The sequence below is a fragment of the Diceros bicornis genome, chromosome 25 (genome assembly GCF_020826845.1).
Source record: "Diceros bicornis minor isolate mBicDic1 chromosome 25, mDicBic1.mat.cur, whole genome shotgun sequence".
Classification (NCBI taxonomy): domain Eukaryota; kingdom Metazoa; phylum Chordata; class Mammalia; order Perissodactyla; family Rhinocerotidae; genus Diceros; species Diceros bicornis.
In genome coordinates, this window is record NC_080764.1 from 47,595,740 (window position 1) to 47,622,526 (window position 26,787).

Genomic DNA, 26,787 nt, shown 5'->3' on the forward strand with positions numbered 1-26,787 from the left:
AACTGTGTACTGGGGGTGGCTGGAGTAAGTGCTGCCATCTTGCTGTCCTGTGGGCCACGGGGACCAGTTCCACATCCCATAGAGTGTTGCCCAGAGCTCTACCCTCGTGGTGGTCCCGCTCAGGGGTGGTGAGGAGGGGGACGGAGGCTGGCGGTGCAACAGCCTGAGGCCTGGGATGGTGATCGCTGCGCGGCCACGAACTGCTCCCATTGGCCAGGCAATGAGGAGAAACCACCGTCTCCTTCCAGAGGTAACTGGCCGCCACTGCCCGGCCAGCCCCCCATGAGGTCCAGCCCGAGGTGGGCAGCACTTTGTGCTCGGGGCCTGTCCAGCAGGTGAGTCAGCGCTGGGTGCTGTGTAGCCTTGGTCTGCGCCACCGTCTCTGCTCGGGGCACCTCGGGCCACCATGGCCACCCCACAGCCACCAGCGCCCACCTTATGGCCTCCACCACCCTCTCACCCCCACCCTGCAGCCACCCTGCTCTCCACTGATTTGGGCTAGTGCCAACAATGTCAAGTAACAGGGTAGTCTGGAAACGCTCTTCCTTAGGTCACTATCTTCTTGGATTTGCTGTGACTTTTCTGCTCTTTTGATGGCAGGGAGCCTGCCTTGATCTCTGCAATCAGGAATGTGGCTGAGCAAATGCAGCTTGTACCTGCTGGATGGATACACCTTCCAGATGCTCTGTTGCTAGAAGGTTCCTGGCAGTGCAGGGAAAGGTGGCTCTGCACATGGAGGTGAGTGCTGGAGAGGCATCTGACAGTATCCTGGGCAGAGCAGGTCAAGGCCCACTCCTCATGGGGAGGCTGACCCTGTGGACTTGGACTCGGACAGCATCCTGGGAGGAGCAGGGTTCAGCCCACTCCTCAAGGGGAGACTTACACTTGGGACTCTGCATCTGACAGCATCCTGGGTGGAGCAGGGCGAGGCCCACTCCTCACGGGGAGGCTGACCTTGCAGACTGGGCATCTGACAGCATCCTGGGGGAGCAGGGCACAGTCCACTCTTCATAGGGAGGCTGACCATGTGGACTTGGACTCTGCATCTGACAGCATCCTGGGTGGAGGAGGGCACGGCCCACTCCTCACCGGGAGGCTTACCTCGGGGACTCGGTGAAGGGGCTCCTCTCTACACATCTTCCTTGGGCTCCCACAGCAGAATGAGGGGTTTGCCTTCCCCCTGGCCTGGCTCCCTTCATGAGGGCTTCTGGAATTCAGCTAGTTCAATGAGTCCTTTCCTGCGGACTCCACATTGGAGGTCCCAGAACAGTGCGCTGAAGACATTCTACTTTGAAAACCTCCTGGCGGATCATTTTGTTTCATATTGCAGGTTGTTATTGAATTTTGAAAGACCTGAATGCCACTTGTTGTCTGTAGTCTTATTGAAGGTTTACAATGGTTTGTTCTAATTTGGAAGTTGTTACAATCTATCCAAAGAACTAGTAACATGAGCTTGTTTCAGAGGTCAGCCACCCTGCTTTCTTGACGGTTTCCTTCAGAGCCTGTGTCCCAAAAGTTTTGTTACTGATTTTGAGAATGAGGCAAAGCCCTGCAGAGAAGGTTGCTCTTGGCATGTGTCATAGTCTAATGTGGTCTGGGGGCAAAGGAGGTGGGGGTCCTTTGGTAACTAGTCACAAAGCATTGAGAAAGGTTAGAAAGTCATGTTGCTTGGAACTCCCTGAAGACCTAGTATCCACTTGGTCTGGTCCACAGTGGCCTCAGGGGTGTTAGATGACCTCAAGTGGAACAGAAAGCCCTCGGGACAGACCCCCCCAACGCCCCACGTGCACAGTTTGGTCTAAATAGAGATTTTACCTTAATGAGGAGAAGAGATTATGAAGTGTCTTGGTCAGTACGTTGCAGGGGCTGGTTGATTTGTACAGGAAGCAGCTTTCCTCCTGGTAGTGGGAGGACAGGAGGAATACAGATCCACAGCTCTTGGGGCTGACCTCCCCTTGGCGGTGGTCTCGCATCCTCAGCTGCTTGAGCAGAGCTGGGGCCAGGCGCCCTGCTGAGTGCCTGGGAGGCTCTGCTGGCCGACACCTGGCCTGGCTTTGAAATAGGGGGACCAAGCCTCCCCGTTTTAGCACCCAAAGTCTTGCATCCTAGGGACAGCAGGAGGATTGGGCAGCCATGAGCTTCTAAGAACTATTTCTGAGGCTTCTTGAAGCCTTTCCTGTTGTCTTGATGCCATCCTGTGTTATCTGCCAGAACGTCTGTGTCCCTACAGGGCACTTACCACAGCCTGGGAGGAGGTCCTCACCTTCCTTCCTTCTCTGCCCTACAGACGGTCACCTCCTTAAGTTAGACAGTGGGTCTTTCATGTTTCTATTCCAGTAATAAGTTGCAAGCAGGTGTTCCTTAAATCTTTACTAAAGGTTTAAATGGGCAAAGTGGCTACAGGTGTGGGTGTTCCCAAAAACACTTGTTTTGCTTTTATAGCTGATTATTTTAGGGGGAAACATTTAATTCTTTCTTTCTAATTACTTTTTCATTTATCCTTGCAGCCTCCACATAATGGGCTCAAAACATCTGGTCCAGTGGTTAAAAGCTGTTCACAGGGGTGACTGGACCCCACTAAGCATTCTTTCGTCTGTAGTGAATATTTCACCAAAAACAGCTCTAGGAAAGGCTGGAGGATCAGTACTATGTGCTCAAGCCACGGCCACACCCTCCATCTTCCACCTGACCGAGAAGGGGGGGCTGAAGGCCATGGCCGCCCCAGGAGAAAGGACACTAGGAAGGCCACCGGGGGCCTGAGGAACATGCGTGTGAAGCAGATGGGAAAGGAGCTGCAGGTTCATTGTGGTCCTTGAGGGAAAAGCTGAGGGCCCAGCCGTGGTCCCGCAAGTGGAAGTAACCTGCTCTGCAGGGTGAACACGCACCCAGTGCCGCCCAGGAAGCTGCCAGTCAGTATTGGGCACAGAGTCTCTGGAAGGAACTCCAGGAGACAGTGTGGCCTCCACAGCATTAGGCAGCCAAGGAGATGCAAACAAGTCTGCTGTAGATGCTGGCGATGAGACCCCCTCTTCCCAGCCAGGGCCTGCTGGGTAAGAGTGGCATTTCCGTGGGTGACTTTATCCCTCAGGATCGGGGCATGCAGATTTATTGGCTGGCTTCCTTCTTACAGTTTCTTCTCAGAGCACACTCAAGAGAGGCCATCTGTCCCTTGAGAGGCTGTTGACCAAAAGAGGCTGAAGAGAGATGTGGAGCTCAGCTGCAGCGGGACCAGCCTGGGGCCTGATGAGAGCTTGGACCAGAACCCCCACGTTCATCATTCACAATGATGCCTCAGAAACCCTCCCAGAGCCCCTCCACCCTCCGACGGATGTCACCCTGAAGCCAGCTGCAGAAGCTGTGTGGGGCGAGCACAGCGACACCAGCCCTACGTCCCTCAGCTGCGTCATCCTGTCAGCACTGGGGGCCCAAGATCTCCTCGACTGCTGCACTCCTACTGCTTCTGCTCCCAGGGGAACAGGAGCACGGGCGCCGCCTGCGGGAGCAGGTGGAGAAGAACGGCGAGCTGAAGAGGGTCAGCCGCCGACAGCCAGGTGCACACGCTGCAGGAGGAGCTGGACGAGCTAAAGGAAGGGGGCTCCCTGCCTTAGCAGCCTGCTGCCCCCAGCCGAGGTCAGTCCCGGTGCTCGGGGCTCCCCCACTGCCTGCTCACCATGAGGGGTTTCCTGCTCCGCAGCAGACGGCCCCTGAGCACTTCTGTGTGCAGCATGCCTGCTGCTGTCTTGGGACAAGGCTCTGCTGGTAGCCGCCCCTCGCAGACAGGAAGCCCAGGCTGCAGAGCTCACCCCGCTCGCTCTAGGGCGCTCGAGAGGCAGCGGTAGTTGTCAGGGTTTAGCAGGTGGGGAAGGAGGCATTGCAGGTCAGCTGGGAAAGCCAGACCTACGCAATGAATGGTCCCTGGACGGTTGGTTTTCCATTCGAACAGGAGAAAATCAGCTTCTGTTGCATCCCTCACACAAATGTAAATTCCAATGAGTTAGGATCTAAATGTGAAATAAAATCGACATAGTAAACTATTAGAAAAGTTACAGGAGACTCTTAAAGTCATGGGGGGGTTCTTTCCCTTCATGTTTTAATGAATATCCTTGAATTGAAGTCATTTTGAACATTTTAATAATTTCTTTAAAATTTGAAACATCTTTTTGAGTAGAATACATTCTCTTTTGTAAAAATTAAAACACTCCAGAAATATACAAGCTAACAAGTGGTAAAAACTCCTATTTCTCACATACCTCCCAACTTTTATTCCTTGTTGGTAGTAAAATTTGGTGTGTAATCTCCTAGACTATTTCCTGTGCTTTGCATACATATTTCTCTACCTATACAAATAGGTTGGAATATTGTTGGTGTGTTTATTGGCTACATTTCTGATTTTCCTGCAATTTTACAGTTTAGTCCTTGTAAACATTGGTTTCTCGATATTCCTTATGTATTGAGGGTACCATCTTTTGCCTGTTATACACCCATGGCGAACATTTCCCTACCACATTGTTCATTTAATCTGGATCAGTGCTTGTCTTCCCAGATGTCAGTAACACTTCAGGAGGGAAACGGCTCTATGTGACAGGCTGTTCAGGACCTCCTGGAACCCCAGGGCAACAACCATTAAGAAAACACAAAGCAAGAAACAAAACGCATCCTGCGTGTTTCCAGATGCATCCCGGGGGAAGGACAGCTCCAGTTGAGGACCGCTGATGTCCTGGTCAGAGTTATCCCCTATGTTCCCCTATCACGTTAAAGCTGTTTCTGTAGTTTCTTGTACCTGATGGTACAGTTTGGTGCCTTTGTCTGTTCCTCTTGGTCAGATTGTGCAAGGTTTCTCACTGTTACAGGTCTTTCCAGACAGTCAGCCCTTGACCCCATTGCTCAGGTCTACGTTGTTGTTGCTGTCTTGTGAATCCTCACTTCATTCTGCTGATGTTGGTTTTATTGTGGTGTTGTTCTGGCTCCTGGAGGGAAGTGCTCAGCTTCTTCATGTACAGTTGATATTCCCTGATACCTGCAGTGGAGGCTGTGTCCCTTCTTCTCTTCCTTTGTCCCCACGCCATAGATTTGTCTCATGCTCCTCTCATTGCTATTCATTTCTAAAGAGGTTGTCCTATCTGTCTGGATTCCCTCTTTAACCTGAGAGATTTAGAAGGGTTTGGATAGATTTTCAAGTGGATAGGTTGGGGGAGGGGAGCCAATATTTTGTGATTATTTTTTACTTTTATTGCTTTAAGGTCCGGTAATATGGTCACATAGATTTCTGCTTTTTGGACTCTTTAGAGATTTCACTGTGGCTTAGCACACAGTCCATTGTGGTGACTGTTTCATTGTGGTTTGAGAAGAATGTTTCCTCTCCACTAGTTGCTTATGTTGTTGTCCCTTGGGCTGAGTCTAGATCTAGCTTTTTTGTGTTCATCATCAGATCTGTTTCCTAACTTACTGTATCACTTGACCTGTGGATTTCTAAGAGAAGTAAGGTACGTTTCCCTGTGATTCTGGAGGTGCCTGTGTCTTCTTGTTTGTCCAGTTTTTTTTTATGTTTCAAGACCATATTGTTAGGTGTATAAGTGTTCCTGACAGTTATCAACACAGAGAACCCCTTTTTGTCCCATTTAAAGTCTTATTTCTTTATCTTCTTATTTTCAACCATATTATATCCCTTTATTTTATAACTATATTTTAACTCAACTTGAGAGCCTTCATCTTTTTATAGAGCAATTTGATCCATTTACAATTGTGATTATCGATAAATTGGAATTTGAGTCTACCATTTAATTTAATTTTTAATTTGTTAGGCTTTCTCATGATTTTTCTATTCTTCTAGTGGGTGTCTTTCAGCTTTTAGGAACAACCATTTCTGCCTCTCTTTCTGTAAATGCTTAGAGTTGATCAGTTCCTGTGTTCTACGCTCCCAACTCATCACCTTCCACTCCCCAGCTCGAGACTGTCTGACCTTACTTAGTTCTATGTTCTTATTTTCCCCATCAAGCAACGATGGTAATATGCAAGTAGACATTTTATTGGTTACTTTGTTCACTACTATTTATTGTTGCCAAATTTTTCCTCCTTTTTGGAAATATTTGATGCTATTTTGGAACTCATATGACAGTAAAATTTTGAAAGGAATCGAGTCTGAGATACTTCTTAGGTGCTGACACTGGGGAGCCAGCACCTAACCTCTTAAAGTTGCATCAGTGTGTCTGCAGAGTCAGGATGAGGTCAGAGATGTTTAAAACCATGAAATTGAATGAGGTCTCCTGGAGACACTGCAGCTGTAGAAGGGACGAGGGCCCAGCCTAGGAGCAGGCCATGTTTAGAGAGGTGCAGGTGAAGAGGGTCCAGGAAAGGAGACTGAAACGGTGGAGCATGGAGTCGCAGGAGCCACGAGGGGAAAAGGGTATTGCAGAAAGGAGGGGTGCTCTGCTGGGTTGGATACAGCTCTGATCAGAATGGAGAGAAGATGGCTGAACTTGGCCACATGGGATCACTGGTGACCTCAGTCTCCTTGAGAGGGTGGGAATGAAGCTGGGTCTAGAGTGGGTGAAGGGGGGCCATGGGAGGGAAGTAGGGATGAGACACTTTACTTAAGAGGTTTAGCCATGAAGGGGAGTCAGGAAAGTGGACAATAGCCAAAAAGGAGCATGCGTCCAAGGGAGAGTTTTGTTTGTAAGGTGGGGATGAGCTAACAGTTGCTGCAGGTAGGACCGGATGGAGAGGAGGAGCCTGAGGGTCAGGGAGGAGCATGCTGGGCCCTGAGGAGGTGCAGGGCTGGGCTTCACCGCCTGGGGAGGTGCAGAGAGCAAGAGGACAGATGTGCTGGTGGAAAGGGTGCCCTGTGCCTCTGTTCCTGTGTTCCTGGAGTGTGATGTGGGCAGTGGCTGGGAGTGGAGGGGCGATGCAGGAGGTGTTAGGTGAGCGGCAGGGGGACAAGGAGGAGAGGGAGAGGGCGCCCTGGCTAGGTTTCCACGGCCCACCAGGAGCTCCCCACTGGGGTCCCCGGTCACCAGCTGCTGTCTCTCTTTGATGTCTTCCTCAAAATGTCGGCTCTCTTGATGGTTCTCAGGGCTATTATGAATTTGTTCATCAATCAAGGAATCTTTGGGTCATTTTTTAGGGACTTTATGTCAAGGGGGCTCTACATGTGTTTATTCAGTCTATCATCTTTACCCAATACCTTTGTTTTTGGACAGATTCTGTACAACAGAACAGCCGGGCCGGTGGCCTGCAAGTTCCAGGGTTTGAGAGGTTTGCCCTCCAGAAAGCCGGTGATGATTGGCCTTCTCACAGGACGTGGTACACTGTCCCTGAGCTGTGAGTGTCACAACGTTGTAAATCCTCTGGCAGTTCTGTCAGGGCCCGTCGTTGGCATTTCTGTGACCAGTGAGGGCGAACATTTTTCCGTGTTCATTATCTGTCACTTCCCTGACTGTGCTGTCGCCTGCCTTGCTCACTGAGCTCTGAACCTTCCTGGTGGAACGTTCACCAGAGAGGACGTCCAGAGAGGACGTTCACTCTCTATCCAGTGTGGTTGCACGTTCCCTCAGTGTACCCCTTGAGTACTTGCTTCAAAAATATGTTTTCTTCACATTCTTTGATTCTTTGTATATATAATCTAGATTTAACCTGGAGCTTTAAAAATGTTTTATTGTGGAAAACCTTTAACATACACAAATTAAACAGAAAAGTGTGATAGCCCCCCATGTCCCTATTACCCAGCTTCAACACTTATTAATATTCTGATATTCTTGTTTCCTCCATATTTCTACCCACTCCCTACCTTCCATTGATTAATTTTTAATTAATAGATTGTTTTTAGGAAAGTTTTAGATGGACAGAGAAATTCAGCAGACAGTGCGGAGCGTTTCTCCCTCCTCCCCCACAGTTTCCCCTACTGTTAACATCTTGCATGACCACCTGTGTTAGTGCGGTTCATTCCTTACAAGTGAGGAGCTGATGCGGATACAGTGTTCGTAACCAAGTCAGTGGTTTACATTAGGGTTCACTGTCTCACTGTCACGTACTTGGATTTTGACAAATGCATAATCTCATGTATCCACCGTGACAGTATCCTACAGAAGAGTTGGATTGCCCTAAAATCTCTGTGCTCTGCCTCTTCATCCCTTGCCTTCCAACTCCTGGCAACACTGATCTTTATACTGTTTCTATGGTTTTGCCTTGTCTAGAATGTCATGTGATTGGAATATATGAAAACTATGGAACAGAGTATATAACCTTCTCCAGTTGGGTTCTTTCACTTAGCAATATGTATTTAAAAGTCCACTATGTCTTTTTGTGGCTTGATAGCTAATTTCTTTTTTTTTTCTTTTTGTATATTGAGTTAAAATATACATAACAAAAAGCGTGACATTTTAACCATTTTTAAGTGTATACTTCAGTGGCGTTAAACACATTTACGCTGTTGCACAGTCATCGCCACCATTCATCCCCATAACTCTTATAAATCTGAAACTCTATACCTATTAAAGAGTAAGTCTCCCTTCTCCCCTCCCCCCAGCTCTTGGCAGCCACCATTCCACTTTCCATCTCTGTGATTTTGACTAATCTCAGTTCCTCATGTTAGTGGAATCATACAGTATTTTTCTTTTTGTGACTGGCTTATTTCTGTTAGCATAATGTCCCCAAGGTTAATACACATGTAGCATATTGCAGAGTTTGCTTCCTTTGTAATGCTGAATAATATTCTGTTGTATGGATATACTACATTTTGTGTATCCATTCATGTGTCAGTGGACACTGGGGTTGTTTCCACGTTTTAGCTATTGTGAATAATACTGCTATAAACATGGGTGTACAAATATCTCTTTAAGGCTCTGCTTTCAGATCTTTTGGGTGTACATCCAGAAGTGGAATTGCTGGATCATGTGATAATTCTATGTTCAATTTTTTGAGGAACATTCATACTGTTTTCCATAACGGCTGCACCATTTTACATTCCTATCAACAGTGTACATGGGTTCCCATTTCACCGCATCCTGTCCAACACATGTTGTTTTCTGTCTTTCCTGTAGCACTCATCTTAGTGGGTGTGAGGTGGTGTCTCATTGTGGTTTTGATTTGCATTTCCCTAATGGTTAGTGGTGTTGAGCGTCTTTTCATGTGCTTATATGCCATTCATAAGTCTTTGGAGAACTGTCTCTTCAAGTCCTTTGCCCATACTTGAATTGGCTTGTTTTTTAGTTGTTCAGTTTTAAGACATCTCTGTATATTGCGGATACCAGTCTCTTGTCAGAAATATGATTTGCAAATATTTTCACCCACTCTGTGGGTTGCCTTTTTACTCTATGCACAGTGCCTCTTGATGTACCAACTTATGAAATTCGTGGAGTCCAATTTGTCCGTTGTTTTTCTTTTGTTACCTGTGCCTGTGGTGTCATATCCAAGAAATCATTGGCAAGTCCGGTGTCATAAAGATTTTGTCCTGTTTTCTTCTAAGAGTTTTCTTATTTTAGGTCTTACATTTATATCCTTGAGTTAATTTTTGTATATGGTGTTGGATAAGGGTCCAAGTTCATTCTTTTGCATGCAGATATCCAGTTTTCCCAGTACTATTTGTTGACAAGAAACCTTTCTCCATTGCATGGTTTGGCACCCTTGTCAAAAATCACTTGACCATATATGTGAGGGTTTGTTTCTGGGCTAGCTATTCTATGCCATTGGTCTCTATGTCTGTCTTTATGCCAATACCATACTGTTGTTACTGTGGCTTTGTAGTAAGTTTTGAAATCAGGAAGTGTGAGTCCTCCAGTTTTGTTCTTCTTTTTCAGGATTGTTTAGGCTATTCTGAGTCCCTCGAGATTCCATGTGAATTTTAGGACGGGTTTTTCTATTTCTGTAAAAAACATCATTAGGATTTGGATAGGGATTACATTGAATCTGTAGACTGCTTTGGGTAATATTGACACTTTAACAATACTAAACCTTCCAATCCATGAATATGGGATATGTGTCCATTTATGTATGTCTTCTTTAATTTCTTTCTGAAATGTTTTGTAGTTTTTATGGTGCAAGCCTTTCAACTCCTTGGTTAAGTTAATTCCTAAGCATGTTATTCTTTCTGATATAAATGAATTGTTTTTGTAATATCCTTTTCAGAGAGCTGCTGGTTCGTGTATAGAAATGCAACTGATTTTTGTGTATAGACTTTGTATCCTGCTACTTTCCTGAATTCATCTGTTAGATCAAACGGCATTTTTGTGGAGTCTTTCGGATTTTCTACATATGAGATGATATCATCTTCAAACATTTTACTTCTTTCTTTCCAATTTGGATGCCTTTTATTTATTTATTTTTATTGCCTCATGGTTCTGGCTTTAACTTTCAGCTGTGTTGAATAGAAGTGGTGAAAGTGGGCATCCTTGCCTTGTTCCTGATCTTAGAGCTTTCAGGGAAAACTTTCAGTCTTCCATCACTGAGTTTTGTATTTGCTGTGTGTTTTTCCTCCTATTCCTTGTTTCTCGAGTGTTTTATCCTGAAAGGCTGTTGAATTTTGTCAACTGGTTTTTGTGCATCAATCGTGATGGTCATGTTTTTTCCCCTTCATTTTCTTGATGTTGCATATTACATTGATCGATTTTTGTGTGTTAATCTACCCTTGTATATCAGGAATAAATTTCACTTGGTGGTACTGTATAATTCTTTTAATACGCTGTTGAATTCAATTTGTTAGTATTTTGTTGAGGATTTTTGTATCTATGTTCATCAGGGGTAATGGTCTGTAATTTTATTTTCTTTTAGTGTCCTTGTCTAGTGTTGGTATCAGGGTAATTCTGGCGTCGTAAAATGAGTTTGGAAGTGTTCTCTCTTTTTCAATATTTGACAGAGTGTAAGGCTTCTTTTTAAAACTTCTTTATATGTATGGTAGAATTCACCACTGCAGTCATATGGTCCTGGGTTTTAATTTGTTGAGAGATTTTTTTTTTTTATATTTCTTGAAATATTAGTGACATATAACACATGTAAGTTTTAGGTGTTCAAGATGATGATTTGTGAAAGAATTACCACAATACAGTGAGTTAGCACCTCCATTCCCTCACATAATTAACTTGTTTTTTCTAGCGATCACTTTTAAGATCTACTCTCTTAACAACTTTCAAGTCTATAATATATTGTTGTTAATTATGGTCACCATGCTGTACATTAGATCCCCAAAACTTATTCATTTTACAGCTAGAAATTTGTGCACTTTGACTTACCTCTCCCCATTTCCCCCACGCCCAAGGTCCTGGCAAACACCATTCTAGCCTCTATTCCTTTGAGTTGGGCATTTTTAGATTTCACATATGGGTGAGAATATATAGTGTTTGTCTTTGTCTGTCTGAGTTATGTCACTTAGCGTAATGCCTCAATTTCCATCTGTGTTGTTACAAAATGCAGGATTTCATTCTCTTGCATGGCTAAATAATATTCCATTATATATTTCATGTATATATACATATGTCTGACATTTTCTTTATCTATTTATCCATTGATGGACACATGGATTTTGTCCACGTCCTCAGTTTGTGATTAATGCTGAAATGAACATAGGGGTGCAGATATCTCTTCAGAATAGTGACTTCATTTCCTTTGGATATACAACCAGAAGGGGAATTGCTCATTTACATAGTATTTCTATTTTTATTTTTTTGAGAAAATTCCAAATTTTTTCCATAGTGACTGTAGGAATTTACATTCATACAAACAGTGCACAGGGTTCTCTTTTCTACACAGCTTCGTCAACACTTGTTGTCTGTTGTCTCTTTGAAAATAACCATTCTAGCAGATGTGAGGTGATATCTCATTGTAGTTTTGATTTTATTTCCCTGATGATGAGTGATTACGAGCATCTTCTCATGTACCTGTTAATCATTTTTATGTCTTCTTTGGAAAAGTATCTATTCAGGTCCTTTGACCATTTTCATATTGTTTTATTGGTTTCTTTGCTGTTGAGTTGTAAGAGTTTCTTATATACTGTGGATATTAACCCCTTTAGTTTGCCAATTATTTTATTTGCTGTGCCGAAGATTTTTAGATTGATGTCATCCCACTTGTTAAGTTTTACATTTGTTGTTTGCACTTTTGATGTTATATCCAAAAAAATCATTGTCAAGACCAGTTTCTTGGGGCTGTTTTCTCTATATTTTCTTCTAGTTGTTTTATATTTGGTGTCTTGCATTTAAGTCTTTAATTCAATTTGGGATTATTTTTAGAGTGTTGTAAAATAGGAGTCCAATTTCAGTTTTCTGCATGTGGTTATCCAGTTTTCCCAACACCATTTATTGTAGAAACTATCTGTTCCCCATGGAGTCTTCTTAGCTGACTCATCAACTTTTAGCAAAGTGTATGTGTGTGGTTTTATTTCTGGGCCTTTGATTCTGTTCTATTGGTCTATGTGTCTCTTTTTATACCTGTATCATTACCGTTTTTATTACTATAGATTTGTAATAAAATTTGAAATCAGGAATGTGATGCCTTCAGCTTTTTCTTTCTCAGGGTTGTTTTGGTTATTGGAGGTCTTTTGTGGATCCATATGAATATTAGGATTGTTTGTCCTATTTCTGTGAAAAATGTCATGGGAATTTTAATAGGAATTGCATTGAATCTTGAGATGGCATTGGGTAGCATGGACATTTTAACAATATTAATTCTTCTGATCCATGAACATAAGATATCTTTTCATTTCTCTGTGTCTTTGATTTCTTTCATCAATGTCTTATAGTTGTCAGTGTCTAGATCTTTCACCTTCTTGGTTAAATTTGTTTATGAGTATTTTACTGTTTTTGATGCTATTGTAAATAGGATTTTTTTCTTTATATCTTTTTTGGATAGTTCATTGTTAGTGTACAGAAAGGCAACAGATTTCTACATGTTGATTTTGTCTCCTGCAGCTTGAGTGAATTCATTTATTAGTCCTAACAGTTTGGGGGGGAGTCCTTATGTATGTCTCTATATAAAATCATATCATCTGCAAACAGAGACCACTTTGATTCTTCATTTCCAATTTAGATGTATTTTATTTCTTTTCGTTGCCAAATGTCTCTGGTTGAGACTTGCAGCAGTATGTTGAAGAGTGCTGTTGAGACTGGGCACCCTTGTCTTGTTCTTTGTCTTCGCAAGAAAGCTTTCAACCTTTCACTGTTCAATATGATGTTACCTGTGGGTTTTGTCATGTGAACCTTTTATTATGTTCAGGTATGTTCTTTCTGTAACCCTTTATTTAGAATTTTTATCATGAAGGGCTGTTGAATTTTGTCAAACTGCTTTTTCTGCATCGATTGAGATTATTTTGTGATTTTTATCTTTCTTTCTATTAATGTGGTGTATCACATTCATTGATTTGCATCATGTTGAACTTGATCATGTTGTTTGATCCTTTTTTTGAGTTTAGATAGTTTTGTTATAATGTGTCTTGGAGAAGAAAGTTTTAGTTTGTAATTTTAGGGTGACCGATCGGCTTCAGGGCCTTGGATGTCTACATCTCTCCCCAGATTTGGGAAGGTGTCAGCTGCTACTTTTTTAAGTCAACTTTCTTTTCCTTGCTCCCTGTCTTCTCTTCTCTTCTATTAATGTGGTATATCACATTCATTGATTTGCATCATGTTGAACTTGATCATGTTTGATCCTTTTTTGAGTTTAGATAGTTTTGTTATAATGTGTCTTGGAGAATAAAGTTTTAGCTTTAAAATTTAGGTTGACAGATCGGCTTCAGGACCTTGGATGTGTAAATCTCTCTCCAGATTTGGGAAGGTGTCAGCTGCTATTATTTTTAAGTAAACACTCTTTTACTTTATCCCTGTCTTCTCCTCTGCTACTTTAATAATGCTTATCTATTTCTTTTCATGGTATCCCATAATTCACACTGTCTTTCCCCATTCCTATCCATTCCCATTTTTCTTTTTGCTTCTTTGACTGGATGATTTCAAATGACACATCTTCTAGTTCACTAATTATTTCTTGTATATCATTGAATCTGATTTCGAAGCTCTCTATTAAATTCTTCAGTTCAGTCATTGTGTTCTTCAACTCTAGGATTTCTTTTTGTTTTTCCTTAATGATTTCTGTTTCTATAGTGATCTTCTCACTTGTTCATGCACTGTTTCCTTATTTCATTTAGCAATCTATCTATGTTTCCTTAGAGTTTTATGAATTTCTCAAAGAGGGTTGTTCTGAAGTCTTTGTCACATAGATCCTATACCTCCATTGCTTGGTCAGTCATTGGAGTTTTATTCTTTTTCTTTGGTGGTGTCATGGGTTTTTGATTATTCATGATCCTTGTGGCCTCCATTGGTGTCTGGAAATTTGAGGAAGTAGGCACCTCTTCCAGTCTTTACAGACTGGCTTTAGCAAACCAAAGCCTTCACATTCATCCCATATAGGGGTCCTGTGTAGGCCATCTGGTGGAGTCCAGGGGCAGGCTTTCTATTTCTTCATGATTCAGCTTTCGTAGGTTGTTTCTGGGAATTTATCTATTTTGTCTAGGTTACCCAATTTATGAGTGTATACTAGTTCAGAATAGTCTCTTCTGATCTTTTTCTTTCTGAAGCATCTGTTGCAATGCCTCCTCTTTCATTTCTGATTTAGTTTGAGTCATCTATCTTTGTTTTCCTAGATATTTTATCTAAGGGTTTCTCAATTTCATTTTTTCCAAAACTCAACTTTTACTTTTATTGATCTTCCATACTGTCTTTCATTTTTTTTCCACTCTCCTCTTGGTGACTTCCGTCCTTCTGCTAACTTTGGGTTTCATTTTTTCTTTTGTTAATGCTGTGTGTTGTAAGTCAGGTTGTTTCTTTGACATCTTTCTTCTCTTATAATATACAAGTTTATCACTATAAACTGTCCTCTTACTACTACTTTTGCTGCATCCTAGAAGTTTTGGTGTGTTTATTGTTTCTTTTTTTTTTTTTTTTTGCTGAGGGAAGATTGGCCCTGTGCTCACATCTGTCAATCCTCTTTTATTTTATTTTATTTTTTTTTGCTGAGGAAGACTGGCCCTGGGCTAACATCCGTGCCCATCTTCCTCCACTTTATATGGGACGCTGCCACAGCATAGCTTGCCAAGCGGTGCGTTGGTGCACACCTGGGATCTGAGCCGGCGAACCACGGGCCGTCGCAGTGGAGTGCACGCACTTAATCGCTTGCACCACCAGGCCGGCCCCTATTGTTTCTTTTTGTATGTTTTGAGCTATTATCTAATTTCCCTTTTGATTTCTTCTTTGATCTACTTTTTTTTCTGTGAGGAAGATCAGCCCTGAGCTAACATCCATGCCAATCCTCCTGTTTTTGCTGAGGAAGACCGGCCCAGAGCTATCATCCTTGCCCATCTTCCTCCACTTTATGTGAGATGTCACTACAACATGACCTGACAAGCATGCATCGGTGCGTGCCCAGGATCCGAACCTGGGCCACCAGGAGCGAAGCACACGCACTTAACCGCTACAGCACCTGTCGGCCCCCTGATCTACTTTTAAGTTTAAGAGTTTTTGTTGAACTTCCATGTATTATGAATGTTCCAGTTTTCCTTCTGTTATTGACTTCTGGTTTCATGCCATTGTGTTTAGAAAAGTTACTTGGTATTATTTCAGTCTTCTTAATCTTGTTAAGACTTGTTTTGTGACCTAACACGTGATCTGTTCTGGAAAATAATCTGTGTGCCCATGAGAAGTGTGTGCATTTTGTTGCTGTCCAGTAAAATGTTCTGCGTGTGTCTGATAGCTCCATTTAGTATTTAATGTTTTCATGTCTGCTATTTCCTGTTTTCTGTCTGGATATTCTATCCATTGTTAAAAGTGGGTTTTTGAAGTCTCCTACTATTTACAACTTATATAAATGAGAAGGCTCTTATTTTGAGAATATATAAAGATCTCTTAGAACTCAATTATAAAAGACAAGTCAATGAAACGGGGTAACCAACTGGATAGACATGTCTCTAGGAAATACATAGATGGCCAATAAGCACAAGATAGATGCTCAGTATCATTAATTATTACGAAAATGCAAATTCAAAGCACAGTTTTCATGCTCAAAATGAAGGCTGTATTCAACATAATGGAAAGTAACGAGTGTTGGTAAAGATGTGGAGAAAGGGAAATCCACATACATTACTGGTGGGAAAGTAAAATGATGCAGCCACTGCAGAAAACAGCTTGGCATTTTCTAAAATCTTAAACCTAGAATTACCATTGACCTGGAGAGGCCCGTGGTAGATATGTCCAAAAGAGCAAACTTGCCCATAGACATTCAAAGCAACATTCTTCACAATGGTCCAAAAGTGAAACAAACCCAAATTTCTATCCAGTTATGACTGCATAAGCCAAATGTGGCCTATTCATAATATAGGATATTATAAGCCATAAAAAGGAATTAAGTACTGCTACATGCTCGGCCATGGGTGAACCTTGAAACATGTGTGCTCACTAAAGCCATCCACCAAGGCAACAGATAACATGATGCCATTTGAATGAAATGTCCAGAATAGGGAAATCCATAGGGGGAGAAAACAGATGAGTTGTTTTCATGGGCTTGGGTTAGCAGAAAATAGAGTGTGAATGAGTATGGGTTTGTTTGGGGGTGTTGAAAATGTTCTGGAATTAGATAGTGGTGATAGCCACACGACATAATCATTGTGCTAAAAGCCACAGAAATGTATACTTTGAAATGCTTAAAACGGTGTATTCTACGTTAAGCAGATTTTCCACATAAAAATTTTGAATTTTTTAAGTTAATCAGGATATTGGTTAATTTTAAGTTGGCTGGTATATTTAATAAGTGTAATTAATGGAGTTATTAGGGGTAGGGCAGGTTGTAGCCAAGAGAGTAAACATCCGATGAGGGCTATAGTAACAAATCCTATGATTATACAAGCAACAGTCTAAAATCCAGTCCATTTCCATTGTCCCCAACTTGGAGAGACCAGCCATGAAAATAGGTCAGTGATCTCGGGGGCCTTTGGTATCTATTCAAAGATTTGGGTAATATTATGCAATATTTTAACCTCTTGGGCCATTTGGTGGAGGTAGGTTTGAACTTCTCTGTTGATGTACACTCAGCAAGTGGTTCTAGGAAAGGCACCAACCCCTCCTTCCTTGACCGGTATAGACAGTCTAGGGCCCGGCCATTTTCTAAAACCATTTAGGCGAGAGACTCATGAGACTGTTGTTCAAGGGCTAGGATATGTTCTTATGGAGTTGTTGTCCATGTTGTGTTAAGGTTGTTGATACCTCTTAGTTGCCTCAGTTTCCTGATTTTGTGTGGGTAGGGCCACCACACCTGTGCCCAGTCCAGTCAGTCAATCCTAGTAGAACTGAACACCCAGTCCTATAGGACTGACATTGTTTCTATGGGTTGGTGGTAGCCAGTCAGGGCAGGAAACTCAAGGGACCTGCGACCTGAGAGAAGCAGGCTGTGAAAGAGACAATAATGCATTGCACAATATAGCCTGGAGAAAGCTGTTCCCGTGGTTGTTGAAGAGAGAAGCTCACTCGATGAGAGCCTTGTGATATCAGCCCACAGTAAAACCCAAAATTGGATGCTCCTGGTGTAAAATATTCCTTAGGTGTCTTGAGGTAAAACCAGTAATTGGCACCCATTCACTGGTTACCTGTGCTATATGATTTCAGGGTGTATGGTTAAAGTGTTTGTGGGCCAAGAGCTGTTTGGGCCTGGGCACAAAATCACCAAGGTGGCCTCAAAGGCTACCACAAAATGACCCCTCAAGGAGCAGTTGGGGCAGAAAGTGGGGGGAGAATTTTGAAGGAAGACTGGAGCAAAGATGTTGTTGTTTGATGGAGTTGGCTACTGGTGAGTGTCTCTGCAGGGTAAGCCCTTCACCTGGGGTACAGCAGGTGATTGGAGGCCAAGTGACAGACCCTGTGACTCCTGATTCCCAGTGCACGGGCAGCCCTCTCAGCCCATTGGACATAAATGGTGATAGTGTTTGTGAAGCATCTTGATGGCTGTGTGGAAGGTATAGGGGACGTGTGGTGGGAGATGTCATGATAGTGTCGGGAGGAGCTGAGTGTGAGATTATGGTGTTGAAGGGGAAGGACTGGAGGCAGGTGCAGTGGGTGTGTGACCAACAATGGTCAGTGAAAGGACAGCTGGGTTGTAACTGGGGAAATCAGGGACCAGCAAAAGTCATGTGTTTAAAACAAGACACCAGGGCCTGCCCAGTGGCTTAGTGGTTAAGTGCACACGCTCCGCTACTGGCGGCCCTTGTTCGGATCCTGGGTGCGCACCAACTGGCACACCCAGTCCTTGCAAATTTCCCACATGCATTTTACATGCATTTTCTCTTCTTTTGATGGTCGATGACTTCTAAGGAAACGATGAAGGCACAGTGAGGAGGAATTGTGGGTTTCTGCACGACTACCTCTAGGAGTGCCGCCCCCTCAACCTGAACAACCACCCGGTACTACTAGAAATGAAAGACATCCCATCACCATGGATTGGAAGACTCCTTATTGTGACGATGTCAACATTATCCAAAGAGATCAACAAATCCAGTGTAGTCCTTACCATAATCCCAAGGACGTTTTGTGCTGAAATAGAAAAAAACCCATCCTAAAATTCTTATGGAATCTCAAGTAATCCCAGATACCAAAAATAATCTTGAAAGAAGGTACTAAGTTGGAGGACTGATTCTTCCTGATTGAAAACTTACTACAAATCTACAGTATCAAAACTGCATTGTCATAGCATAAAGACAGACATATTGACCAATGGAAACAGAATTGAGAGCCCAGAAATTAACCCTCACCCATGTGATCAAATGATGTTTGACAAGGGTGCCAAGATTATTCAAAGGGGAAAAGCCCTTTCAACAAGTTGTGCTGGAAAATGTGGATATCTACATGCAAAAGAATCAACTTGGACCCTTACCTAACACCATATACAAAGCTTAATTCCCAATAGATCAAAGACCTAAATGTAAGAGCTAAAACTATAATACCCTTAGAAGAAAACAGAAGACAAAACTTTACAAGATAGGATTTGGTAATGATTTCATGCATATGACCCCCAAGGAGCAGCCAATAAAATAAGAAAATACACATGCTGCACTTCATGGATATTAAAAAGTTTTGTATCTCAAAAGACATTATCAACAGTAAAAGCACAACTCACAGGATGGGCGACCATATTTGCAAACCAAGTGTCTGACAAGGGCTTAATATCCAGAATAGATAGCGAACTCCTAAACTCAACAACAAAAATCAAACAACCCAAATCAAATTTGAACAAAGTATATGAGTAGACATTTCCTCAAAGAAGATCTGCAAATAACCAATAAGCATATGAAAAGATGCTCATCATCAGTAATCATTAGGGAAATGCAAATCAGAAACACAGTGAGAGACCACCTCACATTCATCTACCAAAAAAAAAAAAAAGATGGCATCTATAAAAAAAAAAAAGAAGAAGAAGAAAAAGAATAGAACCAGTGTTGGTCAAGATGTGGAGATGTTGGAACCCTTGTGCACTGTCTTGGGAAGATAAAATATATAGTTGCTGTAGAAATCAGTATAACAATTCCTAAAAAAAATTAAAAATATAATTATATAGGACCCAGCAATTCCAATTCTGGGTATATACACCCCCAAAGAGTTGAAAGCATATTCTTCAAAACATATTTCAACACCCATATTCATAGCATCACTATTCATAATAGCTAAAACATAGAAGCCACCCAAGTATCGTAACCGAGGAAGGGCTCGCTGCCCAATGCACACCTTAAGCCAACCATGAGATACCTGCTCTTGTAGAAGGGAAAAAGCTTTATTATGAGGTTGGCCAGCAGGGAGACAGGAGACAAAGGTTAAATCCTTCTCCCCAATGGGCAGTTGAAAGGGCTTTTTAAGGGCAAAGGAGTGGGTGCGGGAGGTTGGGAGCGGTCCTACGCATTTTGTGCAAGAAGATTTTCATGTTCTGTCATACATCCCACGTTCAAAAGGCAGTGTCCTTAACATGATTGGCAGCGGAGTTCTTGGTCCCCTACGTCATCCTCCAGTCACTTGACTCAAACAGCACTGACGGTTTGAGTCTTGCCAGCCGTCTTGTGGTCTCACTGGTTCAAACCAGTTGAAACTTGCTCAAGGAGGAAAAACGGAGTTTCTGAAAAACAACTCATGGCCCAAGACTAGATCCTTAGTAAATATATGGAACATGGCTTAAGAAAGTAGTCTCTAGGGGACCGTTGATAAAAGTCTGGTTGGGGCCCCATTTTATTTTGGGCTTGGTTTTGGGCCCGGCTAGGGTGTCTGTCCAGGGATGTATGGATATGGAAAATGTGGTATATACATAAAATGGCATATTATTCATCCTTAACAAAGGAAGGAAATTCTAAGATATGGCACACCATGGATGAACCTTCAGGATATTACTCTAAATGAAATAAGCCAGTCACAAAAATACAACCTTGTGTGATTTCCCTTCTATGAGGTTCCTGAAATCACTAGATTCAGAGAGACAGAAAGTAGAATGGTGTTTGCCAGGGGCTGGGAGGAGGAGGAATGGGGGGTTATTCATGAATGGGTATAGAGTTTCAGTTTTGTAGGATGAAAAGACTTCTAAAGATGGATCGTGGTGATGATTGCACAACAATATTAATGTCTTCAATACACTTAAAACATACTTAATGTATCTATGGGGCCTGATGACTTGTCCTGGCTGAGCACACGCTTGTGCTGTTGCACATCTTACCCCTCACTGTACTGTTGGGAAACTAGCCCAGAAAGAGGCAAGTACTGGCCCAGACCACGGGAGGTAGTCCGGGTCCCAAAGACTAGACAGAGCTCCAGCTTCCTTGGCCACGGCTCTGCCCCTTCCCTCAGGTTTCCTTTGGCAATGAGAGGCATTAACATCTTAGGGGATTGCTGCCCACCCCTCTCCATATGGGGTCATTTTCCTCTCCTCATCATCGCATGTGCACAGGCACCCCCACTCACACTGACTTTTCATGTGGGGGCCATGGAGGTGCAGTCTAGAAAGAGCTGACCTGGAGGAAGTGACAAGAGGCAGGAGGGAGAGAGATGGGAGGCAGCTCTCCCAGGGGACCATGGCATTCGTTCTCCTAGATACGTGCCCAGGGGCCCAGAGATGGGCAGAGGAATCCCTAATGTTCCTAGGTTTCTGCCTGTTCCAGACCCATCCCTGGCCCAGCCTGGGGAGCACAGGACTGGGTTCCTGCATTCCACCTCTGTGGGCACCCAGAACTGTGATGAGTCCATCCTCCCCTTGTGTAGGCATTGGGAACAGGAGAGAATACCTCAGTGAGGGTCCCCCTGTGTAAAGTGGAGTGCATCCAGCAGGTGACTCCAAGTGTTCCATGCACTTGCAATGTGTCTGTTGGACTAGGTTCTCTGTTGATGACCTACTGTGCTCTGAAATGTTGAGAAGATGCTTTCCACCCACTTGAGATCATTTAGAACTGAGGAGACATGGGGGCATGGGTGGATGAGAACTGGGGATAAGGAAGAAGATGCCAGAGCACTGGACACCAAGTCTAGAGATGAGGGAGAAGACCAGTTCTTGTTGGACCCTTGGGGTCCTCATCTGGAGGCAGGGGGGAGTCATTGTCCTGGTTGAGGTTGGATGCCTCAGGAGTGAAGAAGACACCTGGTGGGGGACAGCAAGATGGGGGGAAATGTAGGCTCCCGAGATTCACCCCACTCTCTCGAAGCCAACAGGTCCTGCTCCTTTACCTCTGGGACCCTGGAGAGCCTCTGCCTTGAGGACGTCTGAAGAATGGTTCCTTTTTGTTTAGTGGAGTTTTGGTAAGGGCTGCAGTGCCAGTTCTGGCCACCAGGGGGCGGGCAGCCTCTTGTGTCAGTGGTGGCAAGTTAGATTTTGTTTTTATTTTTTTCAGTTGTATTGAGATATAGATATACAGCACTATGCAAGTTAACATTGCTGTGTGGTACATTTGAAAGTTGCTAAGAAAGTAGATCCTAAAACTTCTCATCACTAGGAAAAAAATCTTTTATGTTTGTTTGGTGATTGATGTTAACTAAACATATTTTGGTAACCATTACATAATATACATATACATCAAGTCCTTTCCTTCTGCTATAAACCTGGAATTTACACGGTGTCCACTGAACTTTTCTTGACCTCCTGGAGCAGAGAAGAGTCAAGCAGAGGTCTTTCTGGCTGTCCCTCTGTCTCAGAAACAACTTGTACCTCCTATTACTAGTGTTCATCTCCACAATCACAGTTGGTCAGAAGCAGGGAGTGGGGTGCAAGATCTTCGCATGTACTCATTCAGCAGCTGTGCACTGAGCACTCACCCTGTGCCAGGTGCCCTGGTGTGCCAAAGTGCAGGATGAAAATGACCAAGTGGTCCCTGCCTGCCAGGAGCTCACAGTCTAGAGGGGAAATGGACAAAAGCAAAGACAGGAGCAAGAAAAGAGCAAGTGCTGTAGAGAAACATATCAGGGGGCTGTAAGGGGGTGCTGGGCGTCACTGGGTAGGAGGGTCTGAAAGGCCTCACTGGGGTGACGTTTGCTGGGACCAGAATGACAAGAGGGAGCCAACCCTGCACGAGTCTGGGAGCAGTGTGTCAGGGAGATGGCACCACTGGTCCTGAGTCTCACAGGCAGAAGTGAGTTTGGCCAGAGGAGGTTAGAAATGTGGCCAGTGCAGCTGGAGGGAGGCTGGGAGGAGAGAACAGGAGCTGGGGTGGAAGGTAGGGCCAGGGCCTGGTAGGCTGTGTCAGTTACCTTTCCCTCTCTGACTTCATTGCCCCTAACCTTGCATTTCAATACTACAAATGTTGACTATCTCACAATTTGTGTGGATCAGCAATCAGGCACGTTTTAGCTGGGTGCCTCTGCCTCAGTGAGTTGAACAGGTTGGTGCTGTGGCCTCAACTGAGGCTCAACTGGGGGAGGACTAGCCCTAAAGGTCACTCTCAGCCTTCAGGGTTCAGTTTGGACTGAGAGTCTAAGTTTCTTTCTGTCTGTTGGCCTGGGCACTCCCGTGCTTCTCTCCTCTATAGGCCTCCACATTGGGCAGCCTCAAAACACTGGTATTTGATTTCTCAGTTACAGGGATTCGACAGAGAGAGAGAGAGATGGAACATGAAAGAGGGAGTAAGAGGAAGTGAGAGACTTGTGTAGTTAAAATTTAGACAAGACATCTCATCACTTTGGCTGTTATTATGTTAAGAAGCCAGTTACTAACCACTTAGTGGTTCCACGAGGATGTGTATAACATGGGTGGGGCTTACTGGGTACCACTGTGGAGGCTGCCCACCTCATAGGCCAAGATGAGGCACTTGGGTCGCATGCTCCATAAAACAGGAAACAATTGAATGGTTTAATGCCACAGGGTGGCAGTATCTAAATTTCCATTAGTTTCAACCCCCTCATGATGCTGACCTGAAAATGAGGCCAAGTTGGAAGTGACTATTCCAATATCACATTGCTAGAACCCAGGCCTGTTTTGAGTGGTGTTCTGTGCTACCTGTCACCCCTTCTTGTTATTCTTCCATCTCTAAGTTTGTGCCTTAGGTACATGTGACACCAGCCCACAGGGGTAATAGATATTATGTCGTATACACCGGGTGACATCCCTAGGAAGTAGATTCTAACCTGATCCCCCTGGTGTAAGTTTGGAGACTGGGGAGGACCTGAGAGGCACAGGGACTATCCCAGGATGAAGAACTGGTAAGTTAAAGGAAATCTGCATTCATCTCTGTCTCCTCAAAGCTAGGACCTGAGTTAGGTTTCTAGGGAGCTGTGGCTAGGGCTGTGTAGGCTCCTTTTGTACAGTTCAGGAAGTGACATGAGAGAGGAGGGTGAGCAGCCCGGGCTCAGGGGGCAGCTCTGGAGAAATCTGATTGAGGTAAGGGGCCCAGGTATAGGAATCTTGAAAAATGACCCCATCTCCTTGGTCCTAGGCCTCAACAGATCTTTGAACTCTGGTAACCAGGCACCCACAGTCCCCCATCCAGCTCACTTGACAGGAGACAGTCAAGAGGCAAAAATGTTTTGTTGTTGTATCCCAACTTTTGCAGGATCTGGGCTCAAAAAATCCCAGAAAGAGAATCTTTTTGATTGTTGCCTATGTTGGCTCAGCCCTCATCCCTGACGCCTCTGGGTGTCTGACAGGAGGCAGTGAAGGGTAACATGGGGCAGCCCAGGAAAGGTTAGTGCAGGCCAGGACACAACGGTGATCCCACCTGATCAACCCCAAAATCCAGGCCCCTCATCGTGTGTTTGTGTGTGTTTGTGTGTCTGTGTGGAGTGGGGAAGGCAGGGTATGTGGGGCAGGCCATTCCTGGGCATGAGCTGGTTGTTAGGTGTCGGAAGCCTGGTGGGTCTGTCACGTTCATACCCCAGGTCATGGCTGGCAGCATGAGAAGGTGAGCTCCTCAACTCGTATGTTATTGAGCCCTAGAGGTTTCATCTCCTTCCCTTCCTGACCAGAGTTCTTTGCCAGGATGCCCTCTGTGCCTGAACTGAGGAGCAGACTTTCCCTTGGGCATTGGCCCCAGTGGCAGTGTGCAGGCAGCCCCTGATTCCCTCTGGCCCAGCTCCCAGGCAGTCTTTGCAGAACTCCACTCAGGAGGTCATCGAGTACCTGCCCAATGGTTTCAACTCCACCAACTCACTAGACAAGGGGCAGGTGCATGAGGCCACCCACACCATCCGGTGCTGCTCTGAGATGAGAGCAGGAGCAGAGGGCCTCCACACTCAGGACCTTGAGATGATGGGGTTGGACCAGAACTAGGGTGGGACCAGTCAGGGGCTGTCTCTTTTTCAAGCTAAAGGGGATGTATGTGCAGTTAATCTTGCCTGGTTCAGAATTGAGCTGCTGTGACCCTCTTTCCTTTTGCCTAGTGTGAGCTTCTGGAGGCCACTGAGGCAGAGCCAGAGGGTAAGGGGGACTGCAGCCTGGGTATTCCTGGAAAGGAAGTGGGATCTTTCCTGTGTTTAGAAGGACACATGTAAAGTCAGCTTTGTGAGTGAATCTTTCTCTTTATCCTGCTGCAGCGCCAGCTGCAGAGCTCCAGCCAGCGGCAGAAGCAGAGCAGTGGGCAGTGGTGGAGGTAGAGCTGGCTCCAGCTCCGTTGACACCACCCTCTCTAGCACTGGAGCCAGTGTCCCCTCCACCAGCAGTGTTGGAGCTGTAGCAAGGGCCGACATCGGCTGTAGCAGGAGTGGGAGCTGCTGATCTGGAGTCACCTGGACCATCATTTCTAGTGGGAAGTCCATCTCCACCTGTGGCTAAGAAGCGTGAAAGAAGCCTAATCTCACGGCCTTCCCTCCTAACCGTGATGGATGCGGTGAGCAGCTGGGCTCTCAGGGCGGGGTGGGGTAGCCCTTACCTCTGCCATCGTTGCCCCAGACCTCATCCAGACTCCTATGATCTGGGCCCGAATCCTGGCTCCACTGCTTACCAACCATACTACCTGGGCAACTTTCTGAACCCCCAAACATTTGCTGTCCACCTGCAGAGCATAGAGGTGGACACTAACAGAACCTGCTGCACAGAGTGGCTGTGCTGGCTCCATGAGGTAGAAGAGATGGAAAGCTGGGTGGGGCCTGGCCCATCACTGGTGGAGGGGAACTCACTGTGTGCAGCCAGGTCCCTGGTGGCCCAACCGTCTGCTCAGGAGGCTCAACAGCCTCAGGACTTATTAGACACCTGATGTGTACTCCACTACAAGAGAGACAGACAAGGCCCGTGGTTGTAGCTGCCACAGGGGAATGTGCATCAGAATGGGGAGTGGGATCAGAGGGGGGATCAGGTTGTTGGAAGATGCCCCCTTGGGATAAGCCGAGCTGAGCCACCATCTTGAGCTTGGAGTTAGCCAGGACAGGCTGGATGCAAATGCCCCTCTCCCTTCCCTGCCAGTATTGGGTCCTGGGTCATCCTGTGCTGGGTGCCTGCAGTGGACAGAGAAGAAAAGCCAGGGACTCTAACAAGGCTCAGGCCACATCCTGAGCTTCCTGTGCTCCAGATCTAAATTGTGACACCTGTGTGGGACTTTGGGGGCTGTGGACACAGAGCTGGGGCGTGGCAATGCTGGGTGACACTCCACCTGTTCCCCAGGAGCTCTTCCAGAAGGTGGTGCCCTCTCAGTGCCTGGGCTCCACCTGGAGCAAGAGGAACAAGCCCGGCAATGAGCACCCTGGCACCCACCGTCCAGGCCAACATCGACCAATTCAGAAGGGTTGCCAACCTCGTCATCACCACCTGCCTCGGGGACCCGAGCATGATGGCCCAGGACAGGGCGAGTTTGGTGGAGCGCTGGATCCAGGTGGCCCAGGTGTGCTGTGGGAGGCCCAGTGGAGCCCCTCTCTGGAGCCTTAGGAACTGCCTCCACCTTTATCAGCTCCCAGGATTGAAGTGTGTGATCTAAGCCCCTGCAAGTCCCTAGGCCCTTCCTGCCAGGGGCACGCTGACCTTGACTCCAGGTCCCAGTGTGGGGATGCTCACTTCCTACCTGGCTCCCTCCCTGGGTTGAGCTAAAATCCTCCTCCTTGTGAGTGTTACACTTTGGGTCCTAAATGTGCCCTTCTGGGGCTCCCTGAACATCTGTCTCATCCAGGAGGGGAGATTTAAATAGAAGGGGACTGAAGCTAGAGCAAGCAGGGCTCCAGCGCCCCACCTCACAGCTCACTCTCTTCTCTTCCCCAGGAGTGCGAGATCCTGAAGAACTTGTCCTCGCCCCGCACTGTCATCTCTGCTCTGCAGAAAACATCCATATGCCACCTGAAGAACACATGGGGGAAGTTTCCTGGTGGGTAAGCCTCTCTCCATAGGAGGACCAGGGTG

General features: G+C 45.1%; 1 long non-coding RNA gene across 3 annotated transcripts; it reads left to right on the forward strand.

Moving 5' to 3' along the window:
* Window positions 1-356: 356 nt before the first annotated feature.
* Window positions 357-26,787, forward strand: LOC131421883 (uncharacterized). Of its 3 annotated transcripts, none has more exons than XR_009223969.1 (3): window positions 357-738; window positions 2,508-3,630; window positions 26,650-26,787. It is a non-coding gene; the product is annotated as an uncharacterized LOC131421883 (long non-coding RNA). The 3 variants fall into 3 exon arrangements; XR_009223970.1 differs by lacking the exon at window positions 26,650-26,787 and adding an exon at window positions 24,999-25,266; XR_009223971.1 differs by lacking the exon at window positions 26,650-26,787 and adding an exon at window positions 7,197-9,708.